Source organism: Chlamydotis macqueenii, chromosome 1 (assembly GCF_036417535.1).
Source record: "Chlamydotis macqueenii isolate bChlMac1 chromosome 1, bChlMac1.mat, whole genome shotgun sequence".
In the NCBI taxonomy this organism is placed as follows: domain Eukaryota; kingdom Metazoa; phylum Chordata; class Aves; order Otidiformes; family Otididae; genus Chlamydotis; species Chlamydotis macqueenii.
Genome location: NC_141556.1, coordinates 148,440,174 through 148,467,723, shown reverse-complemented (window position 1 = coordinate 148,467,723; position 27,550 = coordinate 148,440,174). Strand labels below are relative to the sequence as shown.

At 38.5% G+C, this 27,550-nt stretch overlaps 1 long non-coding RNA gene across 3 annotated transcripts in view; it reads right to left on the bottom strand.

Annotated features, from left to right (window-relative positions):
• Positions 1-25,742, bottom strand: part of LOC147602310 (uncharacterized) — a 40,009-nt gene extending 14,267 nt beyond the window's left edge. For 2 of the 3 annotated variants that reach the window (XR_015257711.1, XR_015257713.1), the window contains exons 1-2: positions 1,659-1,706; positions 805-976 (exon numbers count right to left, since the gene is read on the bottom strand). This is a non-coding gene — a long non-coding RNA (uncharacterized LOC147602310). Of the gene's footprint in view, positions 1-804; positions 977-1,658; positions 1,707-25,618 lie in introns of those variants that run through there. The other variant, XR_015257712.1, reaches the window with a different exon arrangement.
• Positions 25,743-27,550: the final 1,808 nt, after the last annotated feature.

Below are 27,550 nucleotides of genomic sequence, written 5' to 3'. Positions count from 1 at the left end.
GACTAGTGGTGACACTAAGAAAAGTAAGAAGTACTGTAGAATCTCACAGTTTGGGTGATATGGCATGCATTTATCTCAGATATTGGCTTAAAATTACTGGTTTAAAGTCTGATTTTATGGTGATGAGGGGAATAGAAAAAGGATACACAGTACAACTTAGGTAGGGAAAAAAATAAAGGTTAAAAGATTGGTTTAACAGAGAGAAAGGGGAAAAGAAAAGGTCTTATTTGGAAAAAAATAAGATGAACAGGTGAAATTATGGTACAAAAGGACAAGTTTATGCACAATAGTTCTGTGGACTCTTAAGGCATAAGTAATTTTTTTTAACTTGAGCTGTCAACATCTGAAGTTGTCATCATAGATTCGCCCTACTGCCAATGGAGAGAAATAGGTGCTTTTAAAATATGATATTCAGCTGACCTATTTTAGCCATCTACTTCAGGATGAGATGAATTACACCCTAAAAGTGCCTATTTCTCTCCATTGATTATGAAAAGAGTGCAGGGTGACAACCTCAGATGTAGATCTCTCAGTTATAGATTTTCGTGTTTGGTCAGATGAATCCCACTATTAAAGCCTATAGGTTCTGACACATCTTCACTTTTTTCCATAATTTCTCATTGAAAAAACAGCTGGTATGGAGAAATAGAGGAGATACACATACGTTTGTATCGGGTGCAATTTACTGTAGAATGGCTGGGAAATTGACATTATATATGTCAAATGCTGACATTTTGATGAAAAAAATCAACCCCCAAAATACTTCAGCTGCGAAAGAAAACAGTTCTTTGTGGAAATACTGACATGTGGCCTCTTGGGAGTGACAGGTTGGTGCTTCAGGCTTCCAGTCTCCTCTATAGGGAAGAATCTCTGCCTGGACTGCATATTGCAAGATTCATTCTAGTTCCTTCCATTGGTGACCTTGGTGGTGCCTCTTGGGATCCCCATGGAGATGACAAATCACAAAAGATAAGCCCTGCCAAGCAGTCAGAACCAGTCAGAGGAGACCGGGAGCATGAAATAGCCAAATTACACCTTCTGCAAGGTGCCAAAGTGGTATACTTTTAACAGAAGTATATAGAGTTTTGATAGAATGATAGCAAGTTAATGTTCTAAACAAGCAAATGACATTTCTGAAAAAGAAATGAGACAGTTTGGAGTCAATAACCTGACTTCTCAACATCCAGACTAATCATGCAGTCTTCAAGGAAAGCTGAATTATGGTTGTACAGTTATTCCTTGTTTTGCTGCTGTATTTCAATGCTCTTTGCAGTCTTGTAAGTCCCCACACACTTTCATAGGCTTAAGATCATATTTTGTATTTCTGCATTCCCTTCCCTTCCCTTCCCTTCCCTTCCCTTCCCTTCCCTTCCCTTCCCTTCCCTTCCCTTCCCTTCCCTTCCCTTCCCTTCCCTTCCCTTCCCTTCCCTTCCCTTCCCTTCCCTTCCCTTCCCTTCCCTTCCCGCACCTTCCCTTCCCTTCCCTTCCCGCACCTTCCCTTCCCGCACCTTCCCTTCCCTTCCCGCACCTTCCCTTCCCACACCTTCCCGCACCTTCCCTTTCTGCACCTTCCCTTCCCTTCCCCTCTCAGTCTTTTGTTTTCTTTCTTTCCCTCTTGTTGAGGAACTGTGGACGGTGCTAATAAACTTAATACTCACTTTACTTATGTGTGGTTAGCAAAACATACTTCCCAGTATGGAGATGAATACTGGAAAACAGAAACAAATTTGATCTGCTTGACAGATTATCAAATCAAACTTGAGTGCAAAGTTATGCATAAGTTAATTTCAGAAACATCTTTGAAAACAAAGCTTATGCATAACATTTCTAGAGATAACATCATGCTCAACTTACAGAGGCTGCATTACTCATGTGCATAAAATAGTAACCTTTGTGAACGGTCTAAACAAATTTTGCTATTCAAGAAGCCAGAGGTTCTGACTCCTAGTTTCAGTTGGAGGGAACAGAAAGGGAGAAAAAGAAATTTCACTGTTTCCTTGATACAAAAATCTCAGCTTTAAGAAGGAGAAAACTGAAGTGGGAACAGCCTCTGAGGTTTGGAGTTTCCTTCAGAGCTGCTGATGTTGCATTATTGTCAATAAAACTAAGGTAGAGAAATAGGCTACTCTTAGTTTTATTTGGAATTTAAACTCATCTGCCTTACAACAGTATATGATACAATGCAAGTTAATCATATGCATATTATAAACAACCTAAAGCTATAATGACATAGCCAAGAACTTAAAAAATAGAACATTTGAAAACTTTTGCCTTTAAAATATGTATAATGCTTTGCATTTTTTTTATATTTTCACATATTATGTATTTTTACAGATGTCACCTGTGATGTCTTCCTCACAGAAGGTCCTTTAACCCAGCTCCATTTTCACTCATTGCAGTGAAAATATTTGTCAATCCAGCTTGAGATTCACTGTTCACAGTGGCAGTCTCATCTCAGAATATTTAGTTGAGCTTAGACCCCCAAACTGTCCTGTCCTGATCTCTGTTCTACCCTCGAAGATCCCCATCTGATCTATTTTAACTCCTTTCCTGCACTGGTTTTACTGGCAATGCCTATTGCCTGACTTCCTACATCAGAGGGAAAGGGCTTCCTACCTACTTCCTAAATACTCATTCCAGTTTCCTTTCCCAGCCTGTTCCTCTTCCTCTTCTTATGATGTATGTGCTTCTTGCTCTCTTCAAGAAGGTCTAATCTGCTTCATATGGTCCCAAGTCTTGCTCTTTCTTACCAGAATTTAGTTTGCTATCATCCAAACAATAGCTCTTTGTAACTCTCAACATAATCTTCATAAGATCATCATTCCAGCCTTCTAATGCTTCCTATGACAAAGAGGTCTCAGTGACCTCTTCTCTGACTTCCAGTTATCCTACATGTACTCCTAGAGAGTTATTGGGCTACGCTACTGGCAGAATTTTTCATGTCACCTCCTAATCTCAGTCTTTCTTTTGTTCTCTCCACATTAGAATATGGTGGCTCCTTTCTCTGTGCCAGCAAGAAATCCTCAGTACAAAAAAGGAGAGCAAGGCTCCTTGCTCTCCATACTGCTCAGTGGAGGGGATGGACTAATTCCTTGCAGGTCAGGGACTGACTGTCTGGGGAGCAGCTTTCCTGAAAAGGATTTGGAGGAAAGCAGGCTGAATATGAGCCAGCAGTGTGCCCTGGTAGTCATGAAAGCTAATGGCACCTTGGGTTATATTAGCAAGATAAAAGGTTGGACCAGATGATCTTCTGAGGTCCCTTCCAACCATGGCTGTTCTGTGATTCTACATTAACCATGTTAATAGTATGCTGGGAGAAGTGATTATTTTCCTTTACTTGGCCACATCCAGATACTGTGCTCAGTTTTGGGAGCCCAATGTAAGAAAGATATAAATAACTATAATCCAGGGGCTAGAGTAAGGAATGTCTGTGACAGCTGGGTTTGTTCAGCCTAAAGAGATAGCTGCAGGGGGACCTCAGCTGCCTGCCTTCCAACACTTATGAGTGGGCTATTAAGATGGAAGAGCTAGTTTATTACTGAGGTGCACAACAAGAGAACAAGAGATAATGGACTTAACAGGAATGGGGCAGGTTCTGACTAAATGTAAGGAAAAACCTTTTTTTTTACCTTGAAGAAAATGAAGCACTTGAGTAGGTTGCACAGAGAGGCTGTGGAATCCACCCTTGGAGGTTTTCAAGACCTGATGGCACAAAGTCCTGAGCAACCTGAATTCTGAATTCAGTGTTGACCTTGTTCTGAGCAGAAGGTTGTACTAGAGACCTCCTGAAGACCCTTTCAACCTACATGATTCTGTAATTCTATGAAAACTCTGCTGAAAATGTTTTCCCAAAAGTTCCCCTCTTGTCCAAGTTAGAATGGGTTTGAATTTTTATCAATGGTATGCATCCTTTTAAAATTTCAAGCCTTTGCTCTCAGGTGCAGAAGACTTGGAGCACTTCAAAGGAAAGACTGCCAGATTTTTTTTCAATATGTGCAAAATAAGATTATGTCCCTGGACTCATTGTTGGATACTATGGAGTAGTTTTGTCTGAAATATCTGAAGAGAGGAAAATGAGGTCTGAGGCAAAGTGAATGTAAAAAAGAAATCTGATTCTCGGAATCTTGCTGGTCTACCACTGGTGCAACCAATGTTACTGTTAATCCATCATGACTATGGTGAAAGTTCAACTCCCCATAGCACCCGCTAGACATCACATGTCGAAAATCAGGCAACTTGCCAAACACTATTTCATTCTTAGTGGGAATGCCATGGTTTGGCAAATCAAGAGGTAAACCAGAATATACTCTATTTTGTCATCTGTTCTTAATGCACTATGTTGTTTTGTTAAGTGGTTTTGTATGGAATTAATAATTCAATGTATTGTCCAGTTATAAAAATTATGCCTATTATCATCTGTAATCTTATAATTATATTTCTCCTCTCCCTCCCTCCATGTCCTGCCCTCTCCCTGCCCACTCCACCCCTCCAAAAATATTGCTGATCTGCAGTAAGGTTTTCCTTTAAGATTCTCTTAAGATCCAAATATGTATCACTTTTAGCTAAGAGATGAGTGGCATCATCTAGCAAAGTTAGCAGAAAATGAAGATGATGCTACATCTATAAGTAAAGACAGAGGACAGCCACCACCACCACCAACAAAAAAAAGAAACAGAGTGTATTTTGTAAAATAGAAAGTAGAAGATAGAGCAATGTTGATTAAGCTTGGAAGTTAGAGGTCTCTCAGAGAAAAATGCCTAACAAAATAATTGAGCGGTAGAAAAAATTGAGCTGTAACATGATGGGAAATATCTCAAAAATGGAATACACAAAGAGAAGAAAAGCTAAATATAATAGCCAAAAGAGGTAGTTTCCTAAATTAACTCCACCAGTATTGAAGAGAAAGGGAAAACATAGAAAGATACTTGCCTGAATGCATCTGAATGGTTATCAAAGACAGAGTGTTGATTAAAATTGTAAGTGATATTTTAAATGAATTTTATATATGGAATATCCTTTGGGAATTAAGAAACTGTGTGCACTCTAAGCCTGACAGCTGATGTCAACATTTTCATTCCATATTTTCTGAGGAAGCCAAGGAAAAGGCAACCAGTTTGTAAGGTGTCTGGAATAGGTAGAATTACAGCAGAAGAACCCACATAGATCTACAGATTTACATGCACTAATTTTCAGGTCTAGAATAGGAAATGGACCTCCTTATATTAAAAGGGGCATGTGACAAACACTGGCAGACACTTGAAAAGAGGAGTGAAAATTGGTAAAACTACCTTCAGAAAATCTGCCAGATTTCTGCTAACTTGAGGTTGCCTCTACCATAAGTATTCACCTGCAAAGCATGAAGACTCCATCAGAAAACTATGTTCCTTGTCATTTCAGCCCATTTATATAAGAAAGTGAGGTATGTAATGGCCTCTTGTTGAATTTCTGTTTGAAATATAACAGCAGGGTTCTGCTTATCCACACCAATATCTTACTTGCACATTTCTGACTCACTTCACTTGAACGGTCGTTTCAGGGTAGTAGCTTTCACAGTCCTTCCTCACTGGATATATCCAGGTGGCCATTGACATTGATTAGTTCTTGTAGTCTGGGAGTTTTGGGGCAGTGCTAAGTGATGGAATGCTTTGCCCTGAGTAAATACTGTTCATGTAACCATCTGCATCACTGCAGTCGCTAGCCAGAACTGTTTCCTGAGGCCTGGATAAAAATATTCCCTCCACCACAATGACCCTAGGGGAATGAAAAAAAAAAAAAACCAAAACAAAAGTAAGCTTTCCATACAGACCTTTTATTTTAAACAGCCAGTGTTATATTTCTGCCAAACTTAGAAGGTGTTTTTGATTATATAGCTTTCAACTACCATGGAATTAATATAGAAAAACTTGTGTTCTTCAGGGAGCCCTGTCATACATCTGCAAAAAAAGATTCTTTTTATGTACCTACACATTAACATTGACATCCACTCCCTCATTTAATTAACAACATTTGAATGCTATTTCCTTTCATGTAGTAATTGTATTTTTTATTCCTAAACTGATCTCTTGTTTTGGATGGAGATACAATTGGAAAATGTCAAGATTTGTCCAGAAAAAAAAAAACAGTTATAAGAAGGGGTTCCTTTTTCCCTCATGGTTTTTGAAACCTAGTTCTGGAATTTCTGAGTGAGTACTGAAAAAAAAAAAATCTGAGGTGGGAAATGAACCTCCAGATCTTGACTTGAGGGAAGAGCTTTCTAAATTTTTTGATTTAGATCTTGACTTGAGGGAAGAACTTTCTAAATTTTTTGATTCTTTCTTTCGGTGAGTTCAAAGCTAACCTGCTGGGTCTGGGAACTTTCATGTCTTTAGGACTCTGGTAGCAACTATAAATAGTTGTGGTGGTTAATGTAGGTATGCACGCTGGAGAATCTAGAGCATGTATTACATATCTGCCAAGGAGTTGAATTCCAAAGAAGGAGAAGTTAAAACTGCATTAGTAATGCTTAATTTTAACAGTCAGATAAAAGATATATGGTAGAGAAATGCAATACAGTGTTCACTAGCTACTTGAATTTCTTTAATAAAGCTGAAAAACTCATGAATATTAAAATGAGTCCTGGGTTATGTGTCCTTGTGTAAGGTATTCCTCTTGTATCCGGTAAATTGTGTCCATGCAGTTATTAAAAAGGAGAAAAGAGGAGAAAGTGAGGTTAGATAACAGGGGAAAGGTCAATTTGTTAGGAGGTGTCTTAGTACTCTTCGTTCGGTACTTCATCTAAGAACTAGAGGTTTTTTAAAAATCAGCATTTAAGTGTATGAAAGGCAATTCATCCATTTACGAAACATATATGTATGCACAGACAGAAAAGGTTGTAGTGGTTTTTTTTTTACTTTTTTTTACTTTACTGAAAAATTTCATTGAATTAAATCCTTTAAAAGAGTTATAGGTGATAGCTTTTTCTCTTTACAATAAGACTAATCATTTCTAGTCTTTTGTCTGGTGACTAATATATTAATATAATTATTAGAGTAATATAGCAGATGAACTTTGCAGCTGGAAGAAAAATAAACTTTTTGAGTAGATCTGGGATAAGGTGCCTAGACATATCTCCAAAAATCCCTAATAAAAATATGTAACTTATACTGATCTTTTTTTTTTCCCTCGATTAGTGAAATTATCTAATTAATAAACTTATTTTTGTGTGAGTTTCCTGTGAGTGGAACTTTCTAAAGAGTAATCATAAGATAACTTTGAAGAATTTCCTTTCCAAGAAATTTGGAAAGTAGCAGGAAGAAAAGACTTTTAAGACATATTTTTGACTAGTTTTATGCATCCAAATGAAGAAATACAAGTTCGGAATGCTTGTATGGGCAATAACAAAATGCATGTTATATTGGAGGTTTATTTCCAGCTCTAATCCCGGCACTTTTGCTAGCATATATTGCCTTTCTTCCTCTCTTACCAGTCCCCAAATTCATTTGCCTTGAAGAGAAGACATTTTGCAGTGTTTCCCAAAAAGAGGAGCATTTTTGATCAATTAGGTCAGAAGCAGCTTCTGTATTTTTGAAACAAAACCTGGAAAAAAAATTTAAGAGCATCTTACAGGTACTAGATTATCCCTTTAATGCCTCCATTAATATTAAATAAATCCTGCAAATACAGTGTCTCGGTTTTGGAAAATATATTAATTGGGTGTATGTCAGGAATAAAATCCAGGAACTCACTTCTGATATTTTTTAAATCAAAAGCTTCTTGTTCTTAACAGCTAACCCATTTAGATATTCCTTCCCTCTCCCCCTTCCAAAAGCCAGCTCTTTCAGCTGACTGCTGCAGTCCAGTGCTGTCTATATAGGTTACAAGCAGTGAAATGCATTTCAGCCATCTAGATTTATGCTTGTCCTACTGTCAGTGTTACTTCCACACATGGCTGAAAAAATACACAATTTTTCTTAATGCTCAGAGCCACATTTACTACCAAGCACTTCTGGAAACTGCAATTAAGTGCCAAGTTTTCTTTGGGAATCTGACCCAAAGTACCTTTCAAAAGCAAAAGAAGAATCCGAACACATGGGGTCTTTTTCTGATTTCATATGTTACCATGTAAATCACAAAGGTCTAACTGAAAATAATGATACAAATGCAAGAAAAATCAGTTAATTTTATTACAGATAATTCATAGCTCCTTTGGTCAGTAGTGGATGTTTTGACCATTGCTGAGTGATAATTATCTATTTACTGATAAAGTAGGAAGCACATAACAGTAGGAGACAAATTTCTTAAGAACCCAAACCTGCAAATAATTTTGCTTAAATGCGCTCCTATGAATAAACCCACTAAAATCAATGAAACTGCTCATGTGCATAGATTTAAGCATATGCAAAAGTACTTGAAGACAGGAGATTTAGCTCTTAATTATTTTAGGTCACTGAAGGAAATGGAGGCCGCAGTTTCTCCCAGAACAGGTGACAAATCTGCTTAGAAAGGTAACGTGGAAGTGGCATAAGGAAACGGTGCATAGGCAGTCTCATCCAGGAGTACGTGAGCGCACTGATGCTGCTATAGAGGATCCAGCTGGGGAATGACTGATCTAGGTAATTATATTACCAAATCTTTAGAGGAGACATTCCATACAAATTTTAGAAAACAGAGATCAGGGACTCAAGGTAGCTGCTGGATGCATAATTCACTCTGAATAATTTGTTAGACAAACCTCACCTCCTTTTTCTATTTGTGTATTGTACAAGAGCAGTTTATGACTTTCTTAGATTTATTATTCAGAATTATTCCCCGAATGAAGGTGTATCATTTATGAACACTTCACTGGAAATGCTTGATATTCAAAATTTGGCATTCAATATTGTTATGTCAGTTAGTCAGAGCAGAACACATCGCATGTCGTGTTTCTCTGAGTGGAAGTAACTCAGAATCAGGTTTTCTATTATAAATCATCATATTTCTGAATTCAAAAATCACTTTCTATTCCCATTGTGCAGTAATCACAAGACATCTCAAACATTGTGGCTAAAGGCATATTTGTTCAAAATTAAAACATCATTATTTTCATGGAATTAGTTTGCCCTATTATGTCTCTATTTATGTCCTATAATGTCTCTACTATTCAGCTATAAAGAGAAGGTTTATCAAAAGATATATCATAATTTAAAAAAAAAACAACCAACAACTGCAAACAACTAATAGGGATAATTTTGTCCAGCTGCATAATCCCCCAGCTGGGATATTGTGGAATGTCCCATGCCTTATTCATCAGTCCTAATATGTTAAGAATAAAACTTCCAAAAAGTGACACTACTGAAGACTTACAGCTTTAGCTATCTAAGAGCAGTCACAGGAAAGGTCTGAGAATGAAGAGACTCATTTATGTCTTGAGGGCCTTTTACTTGCATACTCAGAAAATAAGGGAGATTCCTATCTTGGTCCTGCTTCTGGAGAACTGCTTCCCACATCGCAGAACAAAACTTTTCATGGCTCCCCTGCTGCTGAAAAATCCTATAATAAATAGAAGATAGTAAAAACATGGTTAAAAAAAAAAGAAAAAAATAATCTTGAGATGGTTCCTAACTCTTATTTTTCCTGAGGAGGAGGGAGACGGCTAAAGAATTGGAAGCAAGATATATAGAGAAATTACACTGCTTTTAACGCAAGCAATATTTAGTAATTTCTTAGCCCTGGCTTGCAGTCAGTCATCCTAACCATCTGCTCAGAACTGAACTTTTTCTTTTTCTTCAGTGTAGTTGAACTATATCAACAGAAACAATGTTTTCAGGGAGAGTAAATGTACCGCTACGAACGGTTTGATGAAAGACTGAATCTTTGTATTCCTGGAAAGTAAGTCTTCCTGTAACAAGCAGTTAACGTTTGAACACGTCAAAGCAAGCCTTTCAGAACAGGAGATAAGAGCACTTGAATGATTCTTACAAAGTGGTAACTGGCCCAAAAGAAAATGTTGTGTACGGTAATTTATTCTGGGAGTTACGTTTTCCTCGGCCTTGAAAAGAACTTTAGCATGACTCAGTACGTTGGACTTCACTCCCACTCTCATTTGGGAGATGCGGGTCTGAAATACAGAGCAACTGTACAAGCAAATATTTTATTCATACAGACAGTGTTATTGGCATCGGCAGTGCTAAGATAATGGCCAGATCTGTATTAGGAATGGCTTGTAAAATAATGTCAATCTGAGGTGGAGTATTTACTCATGGTTTCAATTTTAACTGTGCTGTTAAATGCTATGCTGCAGAAGCTTTAATGTTTAAGCAACTATATTAATCTAAAAGTACTGTTATTGACAAAAATTCTTTTGCTTTTTGAATTGGTGAATAACACACCATCAGAAAGCCTTTATTGCTGATATAAGCTACAGCTGTACTAGAGAGGACCTAGTGTCACTGTCTCAGCATGTGGCCTGTTCAAAGTCATTGTTTATGTGGTCTTTCTACCACACAGAATTATCAACATTTTATTGCAAAAACGTTAGAGCTGCCTCATACTTCCAGAGTGAGAATACAGTGAGATTTTGTTTTCTTCCCTTTCTCTTTTCAAAAAGAAAAAGGAAAAGGAAAATACTTCTTTCTCCCCCTCATAATCCCCTCCCTTTAGAAATATATGTCAAGTTATAAATATCAACATGTTTAAGTAAACACACACTTATTAATATGTTGTAAAATCTCGTATTTTGGGTAGCCTACCTCCTGACTTTCAAACGTCTGAGACTGACCATGCTGGCAATGCCATTTCACTTCTGAGAGAAGGAATAACTCTTCCTCAGAGGGGTTCCCCATGATTACCCCTCCCTGGGGTGGGCCCGCCTCTATGCCCAGCAAATGCCTGGATGAGAAAACACGCTTCTTTAGCACATGCAACATGCCCTGGACCAGAACACACGGGGCATTCTTAGGTGGTATTAATATGTAAGTAGGTGGTTAGGACCCTGCCAGGCGTGTTTGGGCAGGCTGCCCAAGGCCTCGGTGTGGATTGCGTGCAGGCACAAAGCGCTCTTGTCTGCTCCTGGGAATGCGTTTTGAGCAAGTGAGGTAGACATACCTCTGGAAACCTGAGTAAGGCAAACTGTTCCGGTTCATGTTAAGAGGGAAAAGGAAATGAATAAACATTATAAATCTTCATTAGCCCAGCAAGAGTGAAGAGCATTCTTTCATGCACAATAAAGGGCAACAGAAATAAAAGGTAAGTAAGAATGAAAGGAATTTCTGAGCTCTCTTCTGGAGCAAGAATCCCATGAAAACCCCTGAAAAGGTTCAGATGTGTGTAGATAAACCATGGGACTTCACGAACCTTTGTTGGTGTGTGCACAGAGTTCCTAACAAAGCAATATATTGCAAGAAAATATCCTTTTGATGGACTGGAATGTTTTCCACAAATTTGACTAATATTGCTCTGTTAAAGATCTGATTTGAAGAATATTTCCTTGGCCCATGTTGGGGCTCTGAAGTCTTCTGCTTTTACTGATGAAGAAAGAGAATCCTTGAAAACTTGAACTGCAGCTCCCCAAAACTGTGCTTCAGTAGAGTAATACTGTAGCAGTTCCAACACAAAACAGTCTCTCAAGGCTTATTTTTGCCAGCAAGCCTAGAATTAGCTTGAGTTTGCATAGCCCTAGGCTAGTCCTGCAAAGGCAGCATCACTGGGTTGGGATTTGGTAGCGGCTGCATTCACTCCTCCCTGCCTCCCAGGTGGGTTGGGGATGGATGCATATCCCTGTTCTGGAACATTACATGTCTGGGTTTCTGAAATGAGGTTTTGAAATTCTAGCTTGTGGGAAATTGCTGAATATTTGATTTCATAATTAAGGTGGAAGGAAATAGCACATCAAAATACCTTAAGTCCATCTGAATAAGAAAATTTGTGTTTTGGATAATTGTATGTTTTTCATAGATCGCTGATTAACTACGTACAAGGAAATATTCCTTTTCCAAGGAAATAACACATATATAAGGATATATAATTTTTTAATCCCTACATGCATAATAGCAATAGTTGAAATGGTATGGAGATAAGCTTCTGACAGGGCTTTGGTATCGCTGAAGAGAGCATTCAGTTACTGGAAAAAGTCTATTCTAAAGATGATACAGCAAAATTACTCCAATGGGTAAAGGTACATTAGTGGCACTAGGACAAAGATTCAGATTATGAACATGGGAAGCATATGTGGCCATATGGAAATTCAAAGCAGATGATGGAACAACTTAAGAGTAGAATGATCAAAGTTACAGATATAACCAGTTAGAAGAGAAAGCTACAGAGAAGGCAGTAGTGGTGTTAATGGACAGTGTATTGAACAAGCGAAAAAGACAATGCTGTCACAGAAAAGACAAACGCTACACTAGGTTGTGTTAATTGGAGGACTGTATGTAATATAGGGAAGGCAGCTTTTCTGCTCTGACTGGGCTGAGCTCCATCCAGAGAGCTGCATTTAGTTTGGGCTACCACATTTTTCAAAGGATACAGACAAATTAGAAGGACTTAAGAGAAGGACATAAAAAATGATAAAATGTGTTGAGAATAAGGCCCAGGAGGAAAGCTTGAAAGACAGGGATATGTTCAGGCTAGAGAAGAGAAGCCAAAAGGGAGACATAATAACTCGATAATTGCATGAAGGGGTGTTATCAAGAGGACAAGGACCAATTCTTCTCATTAGTCAATGGGGACAAAACAAGAAGTAATGGACTTTAGCTGCAACAGAGATAATAGAGTTAAATATTAGGAAAAACTTTACAACTGCAGGGACAGTTAGGTCATGGAGCAAACTGTTCAGGGATTTTCCAGAATCACCTCCACTGCAGGACTTTAAGGCCAGACTTAATGGTGATCTATCAGCAATGTTTTAAATTTAATGAAATTAATTCTGACACAATACATGAGTGAAGGTTAAAAAAAGACTGGGCTGAATGACCTGCAGAATGTATTTGCTGGTAAATAGCTCTGTGATTCTCTGACCCTGTGCAGTACAATGAGAGGTTTATTTGCTATTGTTAATTTTTTTTCCCTATCTGTAATCCCTATCTCCTTCTGAAAGAGAAAATGGAGAAATGTGTTTTTCAGGCTTAAATTAATACTGATGCGTATCCATCTTATGCATTTAGAGATGTGACCATGTTTCCCATCCTCAGACCGGCTGGTGACTAGTGTGCATTTAGAGTGTCAGCTGGGAACAGAACCTTCCATACCTTCCAGCTACAGGGTGACTCTTGGGTCTAAGTAGGGGCTGGTTGTGTCTGACATCTTTCTGCAACGTGCTGCTGGTAAGGGCAAGGTTTGTCTTTAAAGCCCTTTCAAACTTTTCCCCCTATGCTTTCCATTAACTAGTAAAAGTACAATTTACACCCTAAACCTACACTTTCTCTGCTTGGAGCATGACAAATGCTAAAGTAAATCTCTTTCATGAACACAGTGCCCCTAGCCCTACACTACCTGCTTGCTCAACATCCTTTATGTGGCTTGGACTGTTAAAACTCGATAAAAACACTGTGCATCAGCATCTGTAAAATGAGCATTAGGACTAGTATAAAAATCCAGGACACCGACAGCTTAGTATGGCAAACTTTTTAAATTACTCTAAGCAATTCTCAATGTATAAATGCAAATCAGATTAATATTTAGGCCAAAATTCTGAGGTACCAATATACAATTAAACAGAAAAGGAGAAGGGGGATGTTTTTCTTTTTGTTGTCTACAGCATTGAAATACTAAGTGTCCTTAAACCATTGCTTAATGACATAGACTGGAAATGAAGTAGCTGAACGAACCCCCTATATGGACGTGTTCTGCCAACAACCATTCCAGTGCCAGCAATAAATTCCCAGACTAAACAGTTTAAATTTGGCATTCTTGTTTGTGATGCTGTACTTATGCTATGCTCACAAGATTGATTTTCTGAATTCAAATTATTCTAGCAAATGAATTATTAGAAATATGAAATTTTGGATGACAACCATATGTCTACAACAAATTAATCTGATATTTGAACAAAATACTCTTCTTATCAAGAGAAATTTGCGGTGGTTTAAACAACAATAGCTACAGTCAGGGTCAGTCAGGTTTCCACTCTAATTCCTCCTTTCAGGAGACTAAATCCAATGCTGACTGGAGCCTGACAACCAGATCTTAGATGAGACAAGATGCCTTTTTTTTAGTAACTAATGGAAATACAATTTTTTTGTACTAAATCTTCATGATTTTTTTTCCTAAATTTCACCTGATTTAAAAAAGGAAAAAAAAAAAATCTTACTCTTGTATAACTAAAATGGTTTGCAATTTAAAATGGAATTTGTCCAAAGGCTAGTTTGGAGTGGTTTAGGTATTCTGACCATGAAAAAGGAAGAAGTATGAATGCTTAAAAACGGACTGCAAAACAAAACAAACAGAAAAAGCTTCCCAAGCATTTTTAAATGTGGACTTAATATGCATGTGTAGCAGCTGGATTGACACAATGGACCCTAACGGCTCCTTCAGGTTCCTTTCATGCTGTATTATTCACTCTGCAGTCAGAGTACCAAAGACAACATTTTTGGGAAAAAGCTTACATTTTTGCAAACAGCTGCATTCAGACAATGACACAGGCGATGTTACCATATGACTGTCCCAATAGAAAAGTGCTCTTGTTTAATGCAAATATTTAGTATCTGGATATAAGGTCGTCCACGGGTTAGCATGGGATGCAAGTCAGAGCACTATTTGGTCCTGGGCTGTGAAACCTTTAGCTGACAGATTCCATAACCAAAAATAATGCAGCCTTGCCCTTTATTTCCTCACCTGTCAGTTTCCAAAGACCCTTTAAATTTAAAAAATGTTGCTTACATAACTAAGCTCTTTTTCTGTTAGAAATAATGAAAGATGTTTTGGATTTATTGAGCAATTTTATCTGATTTATGAAAACCACTTTTGTCCACTCTTCTCTTTTCTATTACTAGTAAGTGTACTGTACTGGGAATACTGAGCTAATGCCCTCGAGGAAGACCATGTGACTGCAATTATATATGAATTAACATGTCACAGATTTGAAGCTTTGAGACAAACACATTTCCCAGCTGCACATTTGTGACTTCTGAGTTTGTAAATGGAAAAGATGAAATAATGACTTGCTCTTCCTCTCTATTCCTCTTATATATGGGTTAGTTTACTTGCTGGATATGTAAAGACAGGTAGGAACACTTATGCAGATATTTATCATTCACAGAGTCTAAATTAAACACGTCATTGCTTTATCAGCTATGATAATAAATGCTTGATGCCAGACTGTGTTTCTCTACAAGTGATGTTATCATTGGTTTTAATACATCGTTTGCCTTTAGAGATACAAAAATAATTTCTGAATGCTAATGCTGCTTAAAGCCAACACAATGCAGGAGTAAAATCCTGCAACTGAAGAGCGAACTGCTTTATAAAGCACAGTAACATGTGCTTAGTTAATGCTTTAGCTTGATTTGTGCTTTGGGAGCCAAACAATAATTTGACTGGTATTATTAGATACATACTTGCTTGGTTTGTCCTGCAAACTTAAAAGTCAAGCTGAAATCAAACTCAGATGTCTTAATCGATAGCACAAACATGAAGGCTAGAAATATACATAGAATACATATGGTTTTGCTGTCAGATATAAACAAGTGTAGCTGATACACATACATACATATATTTGTTAGCTGGCTATGGAAATTGAGATGAAAGCCCATTTTCAAGCATGACCTGTGATAAACAAATGCATATAAATAAACAATAAACCAAGATAACACTAGAATAACATCAATTAAAACAATTACAACAACTTCTAGTCATCATGAAGTATTGTTTCAGTTCCATCTTAAACCAGGAAAAGCTCCCAATTGTTCTTAAATCAACTGGTAACTGATTCCACATTTGTGGAGCCTTGAAACAAAAAGCTTTTTATCCCTAGTTTGTATTCATTCTAGGGCATGGTAGTTCCACAGTATGAATAGAGTGTAATGTGTAAGCTGCTCTAAGTGAAAGTAGCAGGTTGAAATAGTGGACACTGATTGACACAGTACTCTAATTGCTATTTTATATCCATATTTTAAAAGTAAGACTTTGCAGGGGAAAAAAAAGTCATATCTAAAGTTGACATGACTAGCAAGTTGAAAAGGCAATTTAGATCTATGGAATTTTACATAGCATTTGGTATTATGCCAGATACACACCCGTAAGTACTGAAAAAGCCCCCCAACAGAATATGATGGGGAAAAAAGCTTTGGAATTCTGATAATCAGTCTGCGCTATTAACCAGAATACTAAAACTCCCTCTTCATTCCCGTCTCCAAATAGCAGGGTATAGAGAACTTAAAAGTGAAATATATATGTGTGTGTGTGTGTGTGTATAGACATGAAAAATGTACTTACTTGTTATGTCTTCTTTAAACATATAAATAAACCATTAAAAAGACTTTTCTGTCCTTCAAACCCATTTGTTTTTCAGGTACTGATTTCCATGTTTTCCCTAGATGAGTCCTCAGGAGTCCAGAGAACTGGTAGTATTATGACATCAAAAGGGACAAAAGGTTGGAAGCTGTTTAATGACAGGAGGGTGGGACATTTAAATAATACTTTTTAAAAGTATTTTTTTTTCCCCACAAGCACTTACAAGACTTAAATTCCTGACAAGCACATGAGAAAAAGGCTCTGTCAGCCCTTTGAGAAAGAGCTCTGAATACTGCCAGTTGCAAAGTTCCCTAGAAAGTCCTCATGAAAAAAAGGGGGAAGGGTATCAAGATTTGATACTGCTAAAGTTAAAAATAAAGCAAAGATAAAAGTAGGAAACTCAATGGCTGTTGTTTCTTTATAAATCACAAAGGTGGTGTAAAGGACAGAGTGAAAAAGGAGAAATTTTTACCCTTTCCTAGTCTTTTATAAAGGTCAGATTCAGGGGATTGCTGCACTGCCACTGAACCTCCGAAAAAGAATATTCTGAGAATAGCAAAAAGAAGGGTGGCATGCCTGGAAAGGCGAGATGTCTGCATGAGAAAGGCATTTTTGAAAAGAGCCTGTCGCCCACAAAGTACTGCAGAATAAAGTAATCAGAGCTGTGCCTGAGGTAAGCCATGACTCCTGCAAACAGGCAGGAGGGAAGGTCTATGTCATGCCCCCAAAATGGTTTGCTTTGTTGGTGCCCATCGGTGGGGTGGGCAGGATGCCACCTGTTCACAAGCTCATGGATGAGTTGTGTCTTGCCCAGAGCACCGTCACAATTTGTTACTACTCAGCATCAGCCACTTCACTTGGATAAATGGAGGAACAGTGCAAAACAGGTACTTTAACAGAAAGGGAACTGTTGGGATGGAGAAGTGACTATGCATGTGGATTTATGACCATGGAGACTTCAAACCTGCTGGACCACAGCATTGCAAATGGAGGAAGAGGACAGTAGGTCACACTTAATGCTTTTGCAGAGATAAGTCACTTTCCAACCACTCTGAGCCCTACCTCCCAGGCTGCCGTCTGCCACAATGCCCTTTTATTCTGATTTCTTACTAAGGATGAGGATTTTGAAATCTAATGACGTCTGCCCAAGAGGTGAACCATGCTATTTTTAAGTCACCAGAACCTACTACAAAGGCACAGAATGCAACTGTCCTGGAGGGTGAGTGATTTGGTCAGCCTAGTTGCCTGCAGCAGCTAACAGAGTCCTGTTTTATCCTCACTGTTAGGCACTTCATATCTTATACCAAAAAAATCTCATGTCTTCCTCTGTGAACACATAAAAATCTCTAGAGGGGAAGTCAAAACACCAAGATCAAAGACTTGACCACAAAGAAAATAAAGGGACCAGGCTGTACCCTGATTCTCAACTAAAATATTGAGGGAGGTCTTTGTCAGGGATTTGCATATCACTGATAGCGTCATATTTAAATCCTGCACAAGATGAAGGACTGACAAATCCAGAAAAAGGTATGTTTTGTTTTGTTCATTCTTCTGGAGTAAACAAATATGAAATATGTTTGCATTACATCATACATTGAAGGAATAATTGTAGGAATAAAATCCATGGTCAAGTTTAGGTTCAGACACGTTTTTATGAGACTGTAGTGCCACAGTCAGATTCTGACTATTGAGAACCTCTGATCAGAACTGGGTCATTCTCAGCATCAGTGTAAGGGGAATAGAGAAAAAAAAAGACAACTGAGTTTTACAAAGGACAGACAGAAAAGTAGGGGGTTTATATAGCAGCCTCATGGGAACAGAAGGGTGTCTGTGACTGAAAGAATGATATTCGGTTTGCAAGCCCTGCAGATCCACAACACTGAAGCATTGCAAGGGAGAAGACTGTTAGTTGGAACCTACTCTTCTCTGGTTTTATTATCCCTTAGTATTTGGATAGCCCTTGGAGTCCTGAAGTCCGATAAATCAAAATGAAAATAAACAAAATAGAATGAAAACAATCAGTTGGAGAAAAGTCCCATAGTAGTGAAACCTCACAAAAAATAGCTCATTTTTTTTTGAGCCTAGCAACCAGTTATGTACCTTAAACTTTGCACCTGCATGAAAATAAACTTTTCTGAAATCAGGAATCAGAGGAATGGTCTGACCCAGTTGCAGCACATCACCTAATGAGTTGCCAATTACGGGAGAGTATATTGCAGTAACATGGCAACTATGTGCTAACTCCATTGGAAACGAGAGTAGCTCTGCAGAAAGCTTGAGCTACTGCTGTGGCATTACAGCTTTATAACATGGTCATTCAATAACTTATCTCCAATGGGTATCAGAATGGCAGTTGCAACTGTCTCCAGTTCAGCTATGTTTGTGTCTTTATTGTTCACACAGTTCCTTCCCTAGTGCTATCTTATGATTGCTGATAGAAACCAACTGTCTCTGATACTCTTTGTCTGGGTATATCTGGTAATTCTATCCTTAATTAAACACAGTGGATCTTCACAATGGAAGAAGACGAAAAGCAAGAAGAATTCTCTGAAGTCTAAACTGTTTCTTTCCACTCATGGAAAAGGAAACAAGACCTTTTTTTTTTCTTTTCGCTGAAAAGCTGTGCATCTGTGTTTTTTTTTTTTTAAAGAATCTGTTTCTGATACAGCAATCACATGTTACACTAAACAACCCAGAACTGACTACAAGAGAAATCTTATTTTCAGTAACAGCAGACTAACCTTGAAATTTCAGCCAAATTCTTTAGTTAAGATGTTGCAAAGACAAATAATATGTCTTTTTTGAGTCTCACAGTAGAAAAGGTTATGTTCAGAAGCAAAAGAAATTTTAAGAAAGGGCACCTGGGCACTTCTAGTCATGAAACTAAGGCAAGAAGAGTCCTCTATGACTCTCCTGCTTAGTCAAAAGGAGTTTAATTAGTTTCCCAGGTGAAATAATGATTATCTCTACAAAATGCCTAGCTTCCATGAAAGAGGAAAGATATCTACTTCCCCAAGGCAAGAAGAGGCTGGTGACCAGGCAGCAGTAAGGGAAAGCTAGGACTAGAAACACAAGCATAATAATAGCTAGAAGCAGTTGTAAGAGAACCTCTGAAAGCCACAGCTAATTTGGGAGAGGATAAAGGACGCATATACTGAGGATGTGGAAGGGAAGAGAGGACTGTAGTGGTCTTGATACTTTCTGGTGACACAGGGAATAATCTTCTTGATGGAAGACAGTTGAGGTGGAACTATGGTCCAAGGTGCTCACTTTGATGCAGTCAGGTATTTGCTGGGTAATCCCAGCACTGTTAGGCTGAGTGATCTGCAGGACAGACTAGGGTCCTGAGGCACTTATTTTAAGGGCTCCCAAAGCCATGGAGCCTCCAGTTGTCTACCTAATTTTAAGTACTTAAAAGACAAGTTAAGGTTGGGAGACCAGTTCTTCTCCCTCTAGAAGATAAGCACAACTTCTAACAGTAAATCCTGTACTAGGTAGGTTGACCTACTATAAAGGGAAATTAAGATCTCCATTGTTGGTTACAGAGGAAATTGAGGGAAACTGTCAGTACACCTCTGATATGCATTGGCCTTTGTAGAGAAGAGAAACTTTAGTTGGATTGAAAGTTTCTAGGAAGAAAATGTTGATGAAAGTAAATCTTAGAAGAAGGAGGTGTTCCTGCAACTAGTTTATGGAATCAAAAGGGTGACACTTTGGTGAATCTAAGGAAAGATACCAGATGAAAAGGGAATGAATTAGCAAGGTAAGTGGAGCTAAAGAGCTCTTGGTCCATGATGACAGAAGGGTAGCAACCAGTAAGTCAGGAAGACAAGGAGGATTAGGATTCAGCAGTCCAGGTAGCTTATCTCACTATGATGCTGACAGTTAAATCATGAGGACAGAGGGACAGAAGAAGAATTTGATATAACAAAAGAAAATGCCTGTTCAAGGAAATGACTCCACTTGTTCATCCACTTTCAAGTTGAGGCTTTTATTTTTTTTATGGTTTGCTACCATTCAGATCATAACACATACAGAAAGACCAGGCTTAAATAGATTATTTGACTGATATTTTTCAATTTCTCCAACAACTAACTTGCTAGGGCAGATAATGGTCCGCCTGAAAAACTGCTTTTTCAGGCCTCTGACAAGAGCCACAGTGAAATTGAGAAAGGTCAAAGGAAGTCAGCTGCCATTTTCACTCCCATTTTTTATGGAAATGGGCAACGGATTGGTGAAGACATTGCAAAGGCTCTAAGGCAATCACTCTTTCAATTTGTCCAATATTAGTTTCAATAAGAACTGAGAACAGAAACAATTGCCAGCAGCCCCTAGCTGATTTGTTAAGACTCACTCTTGTCCACTTCAAATCACCTTTGACATTTACGAGCTCAACTTCGCAAACATCATTTGAGTATTATTATTTTATCCGATGCTTCTATTATGTCAGTGCCTAGGCTACCACAAGGCTAAAAGTGATGCATAGGTATCAAGAACACCGTTGTTTCTTACGTCTTCTCTTTGTGAAAAACAAGGAAGCTTTTTTTTTTTTGTATACAGACCCAATACCTCTAGCACTACACATGCTAGGTATAGTAGTTTGCAAAGATTTAAGTGTGTATAACCAAAGTGAATTCGAAAAAAGGGAGATCTAGTTTGGCAGACATTTACAAGAAGACTAGCATATTGATTGTAAATTAGCTTTCCCCTGAATTTATATTCCTTTATGTAGAAACCATCTTTGTAAAGCTCATAAGGTGTAACGAGCAAAGGAAAGATAATAGAGAGTGTTTGAATCACTTTTGGTTTGTACTCTTTGCAGCGTGCAACAGGTTACACGCAACTCTTCTCTGTAGAGTCACAGGAACAAGAAGAAAAGTAATACTATGCCAAACAAGATAATAATGGTATTCACAAATAGTCGTAGGGCAAAAATACTTGGTGTGATTTAGCCAGGATGATTCCAGTGCTTGTGATTTAGGGGTTGGAAGGAATTGTCTGTCTGGGTCAAATAGTTCAAGAGACAGTGACCAAGAAAAAGACAGAGAAAACAATGTTACTGTAGGATGAGTGGTGTTCAGTAATTAGTGCAGATTCTTACAGAAAAGATGCCACTTTGCCTGAAGCTAAAATTGCAAGCACGTGCATTCTTCCTGCTGTCTCCTGTAAGGCTGAAACTCAGAGACTGTCAATGAAAAAGGAAAATCATTTGAACACAAATGAAAGAAGAGTGGAATCAGCAATGCTGAGGACCATGTTTAAGGACAACTGGACTGCCATGTGGGTTGGGTAACCTACAATATGTCTGCAATGGACTCTGCACTTGGACGCAGAGATAGCCAGGCTGGATTTAGGCACATGGTACACCAGGGAGATTATGGCACAGGCTGTCCTAAATATAATTTAGACAGAATAAATAAATGCAAGGAAGGAAAGTTAATATTTTCCTGAGGGTTTGCACACAACTGTGGGAGAATAATTATCTTTTTGGGAATGCTCCTCTGTGAGGGGAAACTTGATGATGACAGAGTTAAGCTGGACTGAACAAAATTTCTATGGCATATATAAGGAAATTCTATTTGCAACTCTTTTTTGTTAAATCCTACATGGCCTGAAAGTACCTAGTAGCAATAAGCTTCAGGTGTTCTGGAAATGCATACTTAGAATTATTTTAACATGGGTTATTTTTTTGTGTATTTAAAGACATATTTTAAAGTTTCTTAAAATATAGCAATGCAAAGAGTAAATAAGTAAGCAATGTGCAGACCTAATAGCAAAAAAAGAGATGAGAACATTTCCCCTCTTTCTGATTTGGGTGCAGAATAACACATGCTCTAAAGAATAAACGGTCAAATATTCTGTACATGGAAGCCTTCTCTTATTGGCTGCAAGTAAGCTACAAAATTTTCTTTTGACTGCATTGTGGCAGGATCAATGCCACTAACACCTTGATATTTGCTCCTACTTTCCATTTACTTTTCACTTGTGACTTTAAAATATAAGTGACAATGAAGTATTGTCTCTATGGTATATAAATGGGAGCTTATTTCCTGCATTTACTCTGGTTTTCTTAGGGGAAAGGGGATTTACAGTTAATAACAAATCCTGTTCCACATTTGGATTATTCCTGTGTACAGTAAAAACTCCTTGAATTTCAAATAATGCCAATTTCCATCTCTTCAGCTGGAGAGGCGGTGGGGACTGTGGTGCGTGCTTTTTATTTCGGAACTGTAAGTGCTGTGGTAAAGGACTCGGCCATAAATAATCCTACATGTCGCCAAGGCCAGTGATAAGCAAATGCTTGCGGAAAGGCCCTCGCTCCCTAATCTTCACGGACCTGTCACACCGCACTGAGACAGCCTCTACAGCAGGTGAGTCACAGTGGCCAGCTCAAGGCACAGCGGGGGCTACCGTTCTGCTCTTTGCTCCCTTGGCGTTTCTGTGTGGAAGTAGCATGGAAATATCCACCACCCTCGATTGCTACCAGTAATGGATGGGCATATGGAGAATGATTTAGCTGATTACCAAGCCTATCTTTAACAGTATTTTATCAGCTGGCAGCAACTTGCAAAGAAGGAGCCGAACAGACAATATTAAACCTACACCCCAACATTACGTAACTAAAATCTTCATAGGAGGGGAAAGACAAATAGAGGGAAACACAGCCTTTTGGTTTTTTAAGAATATGTTTCTTATAAAAGCTTTTTTAATAAAGAAATGTGAACAAGAAGATCATATTGAAACTTTAGCAAGAAAATCTGTTTAAAACTATGGCAAACTCAGATAGTAGCAGAGGTAATGGTTAGTTTGCCTGCTATTATATTCCTCCTATCTAATGGTTTTGCCATGTTTTTTTCTGGGACATCCATTATTACAGTATGCTATTCATTTAATCCTAAACCAACTAATTATATATCCCCTTTAACCAGTGTCTTACACTCTGCCAACAGAATTAAACCTAATGAAATATATCAATGGTGAAGACTCAAATGATGGCAGTTACTACCCCTACAAAATAATTATAATCAGTAAAGATGACACGTGTAACATTACAGTGACAACATCCAGAGAGTGGGAACAGCATGGTAATGGTATTCAAACAGGAACCCAGCACCCCCTCAACCCTGGAACCACAGATAACTTCAGCTGGTGCAATTGACAGAGGGGAAATGAATCATTCCCTTTGACAAGCACAAAACTATATTAAAATGTAATTGTTTATTAAACAACTGACTTCAGAAGTTAAATTACTGAATTGCATCTCCATGGGTTTTAAGAAGTACTGTCTGATCACAATAATGGATTGCCTACAAACTTTTATCTTAGCCATCGCCTCCAGAGTTGCTGTATTTAATTATTTAAACATTGTATTAATGAAACATGTTATACTGGTAAGAAAACTACTTTTATCACAGCACATTAAAGACAAATAATATAATACGGGGTTTACTCTGCACAACTGCATTTGCATCCCCCTTGCAAATAGCAAAAAAAAGTCCTCCCCCTGATCCCCTTTTTCCAGCTGCTCTGCCTGCAAGGATTTGCAGAACTAATTTAATGGCTGCTGTTGTTCTTGATTCTGACTTGATTTTTTTTAAAATAAAAAAAGAATAGAAACCATTTAAAACATTTTGGCACACCTGTTGTGCTGCATTATGACCCCCTGTGATTTCAATTTATGTCACATGAAATCATGCCAATAGAGCACCAGGTTGCATCATGTGCAAAAAACCTTAGCAGTGCTGAAAATTGATGTCACATCACATTTTATAATGTATATTTATGCATATAATGCATAGAAACAAGAGGGCTACATTAAGATCAATAAAACCAAGGAAAAATAAAATAGGCATGGCATGAATGAGGTTAGGCAGAACCCTCTGATTTTTACGTGTGTCCTTTAGAGGCTGGAAACCTCTACTGCACAATGAAGACCTCTGTCACTTGAGCTATTGAGAACCTAGTAGCAATAGCAGATTGTAATCTTTTTTGGTAGATCAGTCACAAGGGGGAAGTGAGACACATTTTTAAGTGGGTTTCCAGTGTTTGCTGATGTAGACGAACACTGTAACTTATGAAAACTTGGAAAAATTCCATGTTCTGGGTAGGAGTAGGGTCTAGAGATGAATGCTTCTGCCTCATCTTTGCTCAGAGAAACAGTCTCTTCTGTCACTTGAAGCCTCTCCCTAAGGTTCTTTTCTGGTCCTATTTTCTCGAGCTGCCATCCTGTCTTTCTCCTTGATCAATTGTCTCAAGAGGGATAAAATAATTTGGCAAAGTGTTCCAGGGCACACAAAAGACCAAAACTTAGGTACTTAAATGGAAAATGCAGAAATGAACAAAATATTAATCATGTGAGCTTACAGTTAAGCACCTTTGAGAGCCCTTAAGAAGAGAGACTTGGCTTGGAAATCTGCACTATGAACACACTTATTGAATAATCATGTTTTGTGGAAGGAGATTTCAAATACACTGCAGAATCCTGTACAGAAGAATCCAGCAACGCTTTTTCTCCTCACAAAACACAAGACAAATATGCCATTGCAAAGCACATTTTGCAGTCCTGCAGCCTCTTGATTGGAAAAAAATGGTAACAATAATGTTTCTCTGCCTTAAAATTGTATTGCAAATGCTAATGATGACAAAATCCTGCAAGAAATGCTTGGAGAGCATTTAAAATTCTAGAAATGCTAAAAAGCCATTCCTTAGCTGCCTAAACTGCATTAAAAATCTAACTGCTATTACATAGCAACTCTTCACAGCCAGAAGAGCAGATGCACTGTGGATTAAGCCTAACAGAACACCCTTTTCTTAGGGAAGAAAGAACAAACACATGGTCTGAGTTCTGCTTGGTGCCTGTGACCCTTTCAGTGATGTACTCTGTTCACGTTTTAACCATTGTCCTTAAAAACAGATGTGGATTATTTGGAGAGAAGAAGTCAGAAGAGAACAAGAATTATCAGAAAATAAGACCTATGAATTAAGAGTGAAGGGATTGTAGTTATTGTGTCTAAAAGTAAAGAAGACTGAGAAAGAAATGATAGCTGCTGAGAGATATGTAAGAGAAAGAGAATAATCTGTATGACAAGTCCAATGTGGATAGGACAAGGAATAATAGTCTTGAATCACAACAAGAGGGATTTGGGTAAGAGATTAAGAAAAAAAATTCTAATTATAAGAAAAGTTAAGCACTGGAAAAGAACACTTACCTCACCTGGGGATACTGTGGGATCTCCACAGCGCTGGGAGATTTCAAGAACAAGTCATGCAGATATCTTTCAGGTATGTTCAAGGTCCTGCCATTTACATGGACTAACTGATGAAGAGTCCTGTTTCCTGTGATTCTGCATTTTACTGTCTAATTTGTACAAACAGTGAGAAGTGGTTTGTTTGTGTGAGAGCTACAGGGACCAGCCACTTAATGTGTGGATGCCATTAATGAAAAGCAAGCTTAATGGATCTTCCAAAAATACTCACCTTCATTTCAGTGTGGGAAGGCAATAACCTATTGCTGAAGGAATCCTGTTCTACTGCAGGAAGAGGACCAGGAAATGAGTTCTCCCTGGAAATTTCCTTCTGTGTGGTAGCCAAGCCTGCGGGATGAGTTTCCCAGGATTGTTCTCCTTCTACTTACAAGCAGCTGCTGGAAAGTAGCTTTCTACAGACTGAACAGATGGTAGACGGGTTGGGATGCTGGTGAACTTGTGCTCCAGGAGGAAGGAAGGAGCACGAAACCTCAGAGGAGGTGGTTCTGTCATACTTTTCTGTACAGAAAAGTGTCCCATGGAGACTGGACAAGTAGGTAGTTTTCAGATGGTGTAACACTGAGGCCATGAAAATGACGGAAAAGTGCTATGACAGACCAGCTACTGAGAGCCCACACTGAGGTCTGCTCTCTGCCCTGAAACACAAACAGTGCTTTGAGTTCTTCTGTAGGCTGAAGCAGGGACCACAGGGCTGGAAAGTGCCAAGAGAAAGAGAATTTGTGGGGAAAGTGTGACTTATGGAAGACTTACACTCAGCCAGGACTTCCACTTAGCTTCAGTGCCATGCACCTGCTACATGGCATGGCTCATGTGTTCTGGTTTCTCTCTTGCAATGAATAAGCCTTGGCTAGAGGAACAGTTTCAACTCTGAATCATCTGCTCCTCACTGGAAAATTGTGGTTTGACTGGGAGATCAGAGAAGTTCAGGCTACTGTGGCTTTGAGTGTATGTATGGTGTAACCAAGGTCTAGGATCACTGGATCTATAGCTCATGTAGTGTACAGGTAGCCTGCGCATAGAGAATGGCTGTTTATCCTGTATTTCTGGATAGTAGCTCATTGCTCTAACTGAATCGTGAATGCCTGGAAATACAGACCAGATGATAAGTGTCCATGAGTTCTACTTAGAACAGAAAAACAAGACAGACCAGTCTTTTTACAGGCCTGTGGTAACCCTGGTTTGAATTTTTTCAAAGGCATAATGGCTTTCCACAGAGTAGGACTATGAAAAACAGCTTTGGGCACTATGGAAAAAGTGTAGGCAAAAAAGTATGATAGGATAAGTGAAAACCAAGATGTATAAATATATGTATACTTGAGAGCCTGGTGAGGACCTGCAGAGGATAAGGAGAGAATGAGTGATCTGATGAAAGAAATAGTGTAAGGAATATTCCTGTTGTCCCACTTGAATGTCAAATACAATAAGAGACTCGGGGGAGGCTGTGAAGATAATGGAGGAAACCTGCATCCCTCAGGGAAGCAAGGTCACTGTTCTGCAACCCTGCAATGGTGTTGCACATAAAACTGACAGACTTTCCAGGATCTTGACTCAGGAAGATGCATTTATTGCAATACTATATTCATGAAGCACTCCACGTTAAGAGCATCTTGCTTTCTGATGTGCTTGTGGGAAGTCAGAGAGCAAGCTGATGTGAGAGCCAGTCCTTCCACATAAAGTAATGACTGTTGGTTTCACGGCCTGCATGCTGTGCTCTTAGCAGGACCACAAGGACCTTCCTCCTTCATCTTGCTTCTTTATTGCACCCTTCCTCAATGACCTCAAACGAAGATGAGAAGGACTCACAGACAGAAGGAGAAGGGTGGGGAGAAGATCTCCATTTTGAACAGAAAAGGCAGGAGTAATACAGAGAAGAGGTGAAA